We start from the raw sequence: 9,412 nt of genomic DNA, 5'->3' as shown, positions 1-9,412 counted from the left end.
TGTATCTTGCTCATTTTCTGACTTCGAACCAGTCACGGAAGATGAAGTGATCAGGCTCCTTGCATCTTCTCGCCCTACCACCTGCACCAGCGACCCTATTCCCTCACATCTCCTTCAGTCCCTTGCTCCAGCTGTCACCTCTCACCTAACTAAAATTTTCAACCTTTCCCTCTCATCTGGTATCTTTCCCTCTTCTTTTAAACACGCCAGCATACAACCATTACTTAAAAAACCATCCCTCGACCAGAACTGCACGGCCAACTACAGACCTGTTTCCAATCTTCCCTTTATCTCTAAACTCCTGGAACGCCTGGTCCACTCCCGTCTAATCCGCTATCTCTCAGACAACTCTCTTCTTGACCCTTTACAATCTGGTTTCCGCTCTTTACATTCTACTGAAACTGCCCTCACTAAAGTCTCTAATGATCTACTAACAGCTAAATCTAATGGTCACTACTCCCTGCTGATTCTCCTGGATCTCTCTGCAGCATTTGACACTGTGGATCACCAGCTCCTCCTCACTATGCTCCGCACTATTGGCCTCAAGGACACGGTTCTCTCCTGGTTCTCCTCTTATCTCTCTGACCGCTCCTTCTCTGTGTCTTTTGCCGGCTCCTCCTCCTCCCTACTTCCTCTTACTGTCGGGGTTCCTCAAGGATCAGTCCTAGGCCCCCTTCTTTTCTCCTTATACACCGCTCCTATTGGACAAACAATCAGTAGATTCGGTTTTCAGTACCATCTCTATGCTGATGACACCCAATTATACACCTCTGCTCCGGACATCACCCCTGCATTACTACAAAAGACCAGTGATTGTCTTTCTGCTGTGTCTAACATTATGTCCTCCCTCTACCTAAAACTGAATCTGTCAAAAACTGAACTACTCGTCTTTCCTCCCTCCATTAATCTACCTGTGCCCGATATTGCCATCTCCGTTTGTGGCTCAACCATTACTCCCCAGCTACAAGCCCGCTGTCTTGGGGTCATTTTTGATTCAGATCTTTCTTTCACTCCTCACATCAAATCACTCGCTCGTTCATGTCATCTACACCTCAAAAACATCTCAAGAATCAGGACTTTTCTCACCTTTGACTCGGCAAAAACTCTTACTGTCGCTCTTATTCATTCTCGTCTTGACTATTGCAACGCTCTACTTATCGGTCTCCCTCTTACTAAACTCTCCCCTCTCCAATCCGTCCTGAACGCAGCAGCCAGGATCATATTCCTCGCCAACCGCTACTCAGATGCCTCTTCCCTGTGCCAGTCATTGCATTGGTTGCCCATCCAATATAGAGTTCGTTTTAAACTTATCACGCTTACCCACAAAGCGCTCCATGCTTCAGTACCCCCCTACATCTCCTCCCTTGTCTCAGTCTACCACCCTACACGTGCCCTCCGTTCTGCAAATGACTTGAAACTAAAATCCTCCATAATCCGAACTTCCCACTCCCGTCTCCAAGATTTCTCGCGTGCTGCGCCAATTCTCTGGAATGCACTACCCAGGACAGTTCGATTAATTCCCAATACCCACAGTTTCAAGCGAACCCTAAAAACACATTTCTTTAGACTGGCGTATCACCTAAACACACTCTGTCCATCCCAGCTTTCCCCCATATTAAAATCTTCTTCAACTTCGGGTTCAAACCAACCATGCACATAAAAGCCTCTGTCAGGACTGCACACATACTGGCTGGCGACCAGTCCATGTATTATTATTTATCCTATTCAGTATATCAAGGCTGCATTATACAATATATGTACTTTTACCTTTTGTGTCTCCCCCACTTCCTCATAGACTGTAAGCTCGCGAGCAGGGCCCTCACTCCGTTCGATATGAGATATGCTTATTCTGTATTGTCTGTATAAGTCCCCCCTAAAATTTGTAAAGTGCTGCGGAATATGTTGGCGCTATAAAAATAAACTATTATTATTATTATTATTATTACCATCACTGCCCTCCTACATACAGTCCATGTAATACCATCACTGCTCTGCTACACACAGTCCATGTAATACCATCACTGCTCTCCCACAGACAATCCATGTAATACCATCACTGCTCTGCTACATACAGTCCATGTAATATCATCACTGCTCTCCTACATACAGTCCATGTAATACCATCACTGCCCTCCTACATACAGTCCATGTAATACCATCACTGCTCTGCTACACACAGTCCATGTAATACCATCACTGCTCTAATACAGACAATCCATGTAATACCATCACTGCTCTCCTACATACAGTCCATGTAATACCATCACTGCTCTCCTACATACAGTCCATGTAATACCATCACTGCGTTGCTACATACAGTCCATGTAATACCATCACTGCTCTGCTACATACAGTCCATGTAATACCATCACTGCTCTGCTACATACAGTCCATGTAATACAATCACTGCTCTCCTACATACTGTCCATGTAATATCAGCACAGCTCTGCTACGTACAGTCCATGTAATACCATCACTGCTTTCCTACATACAGTCCATGTAATACCATCACTGCTCTCATACATACAGTCCATGTAATACCATCACTGCTCTCCTACATACAGTCCATGTACTACCATCACTGCTCTCCTACATACAGTCCATGTAATACCATCACTGCTCTCCTACATAAAGTGCATGTAATACCATCACTGTTCTCCTACATACAGTCCATGTAATACCATCACTGCTCTCCTACATACAGTGCATGTAATACCATCACTGCTCTCCTACATACAGTGCATGTAATACCATCATTGCTCTCCTACATACAGTTAATGTAATACCATCACTGCTCTGCTACAGACAGTCCATGTAATACCATCACTGCTCTGCTACATACAGTCCATGTAATACCATCACTGCTCTCCTACACACAGTCCATGTAATACCATCACTGCTCTGCTACATACAGTCCATGTAATACCATCACTGTTCTGCTACATACAGTCCATGTAATACCATCACTGCTTTGCTACATACAGTCCATGTAATACCATCACTGGTCTGCTACATACAGCCCATGTAATACCATCACTGCTCTCCTACATACAGTCCATGTAATACCATCACTCCTCTCCTACATACACAGTCCATGTAATACCATCACTGCTCTCCTACATACAGTCCATGTAATACCACACTCCCCTCCTACATACACAGTCCATGTAATACCATCACTGCTCTCCTACATACACATTCCATGTAATATCACTGCTCTGCTAAATACAGTCCATCTAATACCATCACTCCCCTCCTACATACAGTCCATGTAATACCATCACTGCTCTCCTACATACAGTCCATGTAATACCATCACTGCTCTCCTACATACAGTCCATGTAATACCATCACTCCCCTCCTACATACAGTCTATGTAATACCATCACTGCCCTCCTACATACAGTCCATGTAATACCATCACTGCCCCCCTACATACAGTCCATGTAATACCATCACTGCCCTCCTACATACAGTCCATGTAATACCATCACTGCCCTCCTACATACAGTCCATGTAATACCATCATTGCTCTCCTACATACAGTCCATGTAATACCATCACTGCCCTCCTACATACAGTCCATGTAATACCATCACTGCTCTCCTACATACAGTCCATGTAATACCATCACTGCTCTCCTACATACAGTCCATGTAATACCATCACTGCTCTCCTACATACAGTCCATGTAATACTATCACTGCTCTCCTACATACAGTCCATGTAATACCATCACTGCTCTGCTACATACAGTCCATGTAATACCATCACTGCTCTCCTACATACAGTCCATGTAATACCATCACTGCCCTCCTACATACAGTCCATGTAATAACATCACTGCTCTCCTACATACAGTCCATGTAATACCATCACTGCTCTCCTACATACAGTCCATGTAATATCGCTGCTCTCCTACACACAGTCCATGTAATATCATCACTGCTCTGCTACATACAGTCCATGTAATACCATCACTGCTCTGCTACATACAGTCCATGTAATACAGTCACTGCTCTCCTACATACACACTCCATGTAATACCATCACTGCTCTCCTACATACAGTCCATGTAATACCATCACTGCCCTCCTACATACAGTCCATGTAATACCGTCACTGCTCTCCTACATACAGTCCATGTAATACCGTCACTGCTCTCCTACATACAGTCCATGTAATACCGTCACTGCTCTACTACATACAGTCCATGTAATACCGTCACTGCTCTCCTACATACAGTCCATGTAATACCATCACTGCTCTCCTACATACAGTCCATGTAATACCATCACTGCTCTCCTACATACAGTCCATGTAATACCATCACTGCTCTGCTACATACAGTCCATGTAATACCATCACTGCCCTCCTACATACAGTCCATGTAATACCATCACTGCTCTGCTACATACACAGTCCATGTAATAACATCACTACTCTCCTACATACAGTCCATGTAATACCATCACTGCCCTCCTACATACAGTCCATGTAATACCATCACTGCTCTCCTACACACAATCCATGTAATACCATCACTGCTCTCCTACATACAGTCCATGTAATACCATCACTGCTCTGCTACATACAGTCCATGTAATACCATCACTGCTCTCCTACACACAATCCATGTAATACCATCACTGCTCTCCTACATACAGTCCATGTAATATCATCACTGCTCTCCTACATACAGTCCATGTAATACCATCACTCCCCTCCTACATACAGTCTATGTAATACCATCACTGCCCTCCTACATACAGTCCATGTAATACCATCACTGCCCCCCTACATACAGTCCATGTAATACCATCACTGCCCTCCTACATACAGTCCATGTAATACCATCACTGCCCTCCTACATACAGTCCATGTAATACCATCATTGCTCTCCTACATACAGTCCATGTAATACCATCACTGCCCTCCTACATACAGTCCATGTAATACCATCACTGCTCTCCTACATACAGTCCATGTAATACCATCACTGCTCTCCTACATACAGTCCATGTAATACCATCACTGCTCTCCTACATACAGTCCATGTAATACTATCACTGCTCTCCTACATACAGTCCATGTAATACCATCACTGCTCTGCTACATACAGTCCATGTAATACCATCACTGCTCTCCTACATACAGTCCATGTAATACCATCACTGCCCTCCTACATACAGTCCATGTAATAACATCACTGCTCTCCTACATACAGTCCATGTAATACCATCACTGCTCTCCTACATACAGTCCATGTAATATCGCTGCTCTCCTACACACAGTCCATGTAATATCATCACTGCTCTGCTACATACAGTCCATGTAATACCATCACTGCTCTGCTACATACAGTCCATGTAATACAGTCACTGCTCTCCTACATACACACTCCATGTAATACCATCACTGCTCTCCTACATACAGTCCATGTAATACCATCACTGCCCTCCTACATACAGTCCATGTAATACCGTCACTGCTCTCCTACATACAGTCCATGTAATACCGTCACTGCTCTCCTACATACAGTCCATGTAATACCGTCACTGCTCTACTACATACAGTCCATGTAATACCGTCACTGCTCTCCTACATACAGTCCATGTAATACCATCACTGCTCTCCTACATACAGTCCATGTAATACCATCACTGCTCTCCTACATACAGTCCATGTAATACCATCACTGCTCTGCTACATACAGTCCATGTAATACCATCACTGCCCTCCTACATACAGTCCATGTAATACCATCACTGCTCTGCTACATACACAGTCCATGTAATAACATCACTACTCTCCTACATACAGTCCATGTAATACCATCACTGCCCTCCTACATACAGTCCATGTAATACCATCACTGCTCTCCTACACACAATCCATGTAATACCATCACTGCTCTCCTACATACAGTCCATGTAATACCATCACTGCTCTGCTACATACAGTCCATGTAATACCATCACTGCTCTCCTACACACAATCCATGTAATACCATCACTGCTCTCCTACATACAGTCCATGTAATATCATCACTGCTCTCCGTTAGGCTCCACCCTCTTCCCATGGTTCACCGCGAAATGTTTAACATGAAAGCTCCGCCTCTTTGTATGACGTCACACCTTGCAGGGACGAGTCCATTGTGGACAGGAGCGGGGGACTATCGGAATAGTGCGCAGTCTCTGGACTGGGAGATGTGAAGGTAAGAGAGCAGATGTGCTGACAGTGCACCCAGTGCGGTACCGCACAGGCCCCGTCTCCCCTCACTCTGTAGGACAGGCAGCAGATGGCGCTGTTGCGCTGTGTGTACATGGTTCACTCTGACAGTGTGCGGTGTCTGCAGCAGAGGGCGGGGATTGGGCGCGTTATGTCCCATGTGACTGATCACCTGACCATGACGTCATGTAATGTCCTGTTGGCATCACAGCTGAAGAGTTCTGATCACATGATCTTGTCACAGAATCATTCACTTGTCCATCTGACTCTGACGTCATTGTAGGTCCTGTAGTCACAGCCGTTAATGTGTGAGCAGCTCGTTACCGCGGCGCTGTGTGCGCACAATGCAGAAGTGAAGCAGAAAGTTTCTGCAGCGTTTCTGCATGGCCTTGGCAGTCAGAAACGCTTGCGGGTTTTACATGCGTTTTTGATGCATTTTTGCAGCGTTTCTACATGCGGATTTGACTGCGTTTTTCAAGCGTTTTTACTGCGGAATTTCCATTAATTTTGTGGACACGCAGCGTAATCGCCGCCATTGACTTGCATTGGACCGCGTGACATCCGCATCACTACATGTGCACACGCGGATATCACACGGTTCAATGTGCGGATGGTACCGAGGCCTGGAGAAGAGGAGACTCTCATTCAGACCTGCATACCATAGAAACTGTAAAAAAAGAATAAAATATAGATTATACTCACCATCCGATGTCCTCCCGGTGTTTTCTCCCCTCCGTCTAGTCTTCTGTATGGGTCGCGGTGTTGTCAAGGACCTGCCATGACGTCATTAAGTCATGTGACCTGTCACATGACTAAATGACGTCACCGCAGGTCCTTGACACCACCGCAAGCCGCCCAAGACACCGGACGCAGCGGAGAAAATACCGGGAGAACATCGGAAGGTGAGTATAATCTTTATTTTTCACCATTCTTATTTTTTAACTATTACTTGGTCATACAGTACAGACCAAAAGTTTGGACACACCTAATTTAAAGATTTTTCTGTATTTTTATGACTATGAAAATTGTACATTCACACTGAAGGCATCAAAACTTTGAATTACCACATGTGGAATTATATACTTAACAAAAAAGTGTGAAACAACTGAGAATATGTCTTATATTCTAGGTTCTTCAAAGTAGCCGCCTTTTGCTTTGATGACTGCTTTGCACACTCTTGGCATTCTCTTGAAGAGGTAGTCACCAGAAATGGTCTTCACTTCACAGGTGTGCCCTGTCAAGTTTAATAAGTGGGATTTCTTGCCTTATAAATGGGGTTGGGACCATCAGTTGTGTTGTGCAGAAGTCAGGTGGATACACAGCTGATAGTCCTACTGAATAGACTGTTAGCTGCTTTTTTCTTGCCATAATTCAAATTCTAAGTAAAGAAAAACGAGTGGCCATCATTACTTTAAGAAATGAAGGTCAGTCAGTGCGAAAAATTGGGAAAACTTTGAAAGTGTCCCCAAGTGCAGTTGCAAAAACCATCAAGCGCTACAAAGAAACTGGCTCACATGAGGACGGCCCCAGGAAAGGAAGACCAAGAGTCACCTCTGCTTCTGAGGATAAGTTTATCCGAGTCACCAGTCTCAGAAATCGCAGGTTAACAGCAGCTCAGATTAGAGACCAGGTCAATGCCACACAGAGTTCTAGCAGCAGACACATCTCTACAACAACTGTTAAGAGGAGACTTTGTGCAGCAGGCCTTCATGGTAAAATAGCTGCTAGGAAACCACTGCTAAGGACAGGCAACAAGCAGAAGAGACTTGTTTGGGCTAAAGAACACAAGAAATGGACATTAGACCAGTGGAAATCTGTGCTTTGGTCTGATGAGTCCAAATTTGAGATCTTTGGTTCCAACCACAGTGTCTTTGTGAGACGCAGAAAAGGTGAACGGATGGACTCTACATGCCTGGTTCCCACCGTGAAGCATGGAGGAGGTGTGATGGTGTGGGGGTGTTTTGCTGGTGACACTGTTGGGGATTTATTCAAAATTGAAGGCATACTGAACCAGCATGGCTACCACAGCATCTTGCAGCGGCATGCTATTCCATCCGGTTTGCGTTTAGTTGGACCATCATTTATTTTTCAACAGGACAATGACCCCAAACACCTCCAGGCTGTGTAAGGGCTATTTGACCAAGAAGGAGAGTGATGGGGTGCTGCGCCAGATGACCTGGCCTCCACAGTCACCAGACCTGAACCCAATCGAGATGGTTTGGGGTGAGCTGGACCGCAGAGTGAAGGCAAAAGGGCCAACAAGTGCTAAGCATCTCTGGGAACTCCTTCAAGATTGTTGGAAGACCATTTCCGGTGACTACCTCTTGAAGCTCATCAAGAGAATGCCAAGAGTGTGCAAAGCAGTCATCAAAGCAAAAGGTGGCTACTTTGAAGAACCTAGAATATAAGACATATTTTCAGTTCTTTCACACTTTTTTGGTAAGTATATAATTCCACATGTGGTAATTCATAGTTTTGATGTCTTCAGTGTGAATGTACAATTTTCAAAGCCATGAAAATCCAGAAAAATCTTTAAATGAGAAGGTGTGTCCAAACTTTTGGTCTGTACGGTATATGCCGGTTACATGGATTTATATAGTGTGACCAAGTTGTCCAGCACTTTTCCAAGTGATGCTAAAATCGTTTAGAAAAGCGCTTGATAACCCGCATGCAGAAATGCATGTGAAGAACGCTTGACAAACGCTTCTACCTGGCGGGAAAAACACATGTAAAAACCACATGCGTTTTTCCTGCCAGGGAGAAGCGGAAAAAAATATGCAGCATTTCTGCATCGTGTGCACATAGCCCAAATCCGCATTCAGAAACGCACAAGTAATGGACATGCTGCAGATTTTTCTGCAAGGAAAAACCGCTGTGGAAAATTCCGCAGCATGGGCACAGAACATGCAGATTTTCATCGGAGATCATGGGGCACGGATTACCAAGTGTTTGCAAAGCGTTTACGCTACGGAAAATCCTCATCAAAAACGCTTGAAAAACGCATAGTGGGCACGCAGCCTCAATGTCTTTTTACACGATTGTGAGTAAAGCGCATGCGCAGTAAGTGTCCAGTGATAGAATGTACGAACAGTACAGCCGCCATCATGTTCTGTCACCAAAGCTCACTGCCCTCATTATGGAGGCTCACAGTGATGTCACAGCTCAGTGGGGGCTCACAGTG

The 9,412-nt window shown here is 44.7% G+C and overlaps 1 protein-coding gene across 2 annotated transcripts in view; it reads left to right on the top strand.

Moving 5' to 3' along the window:
- The first annotated feature begins 6,101 nt into the window (after positions 1 to 6,101).
- LOC141164539 (uncharacterized) overlaps positions 6,102 to 9,412 on the top strand; it is a 167,656-nt gene continuing 164,345 nt past the window's right edge. The window contains exon 1 of one of the 2 annotated variants that reach the window (XM_073649909.1): positions 6,102 to 6,217. The gene's annotated coding sequence lies outside the window, so the exon portion shown is untranslated. The remainder of the gene's footprint in view (positions 6,218 to 9,412) is intronic. The other variant, XM_073649919.1, reaches the window with a different exon arrangement.

Source organism: Phyllobates terribilis, unplaced genomic scaffold, assembly GCF_046119375.1.
Source record: "Phyllobates terribilis strain yellow unplaced genomic scaffold, ASM4611937v1 Scaffold_1__5_contigs__length_1240528914, whole genome shotgun sequence".
In the NCBI taxonomy this organism is placed as follows: Eukaryota; Metazoa; Chordata; class Amphibia; order Anura; family Dendrobatidae; genus Phyllobates; species Phyllobates terribilis.
Note: the sequence above shows the minus strand (reverse complement) of the source record. Positions and strands in the feature narration are given on the sequence as shown.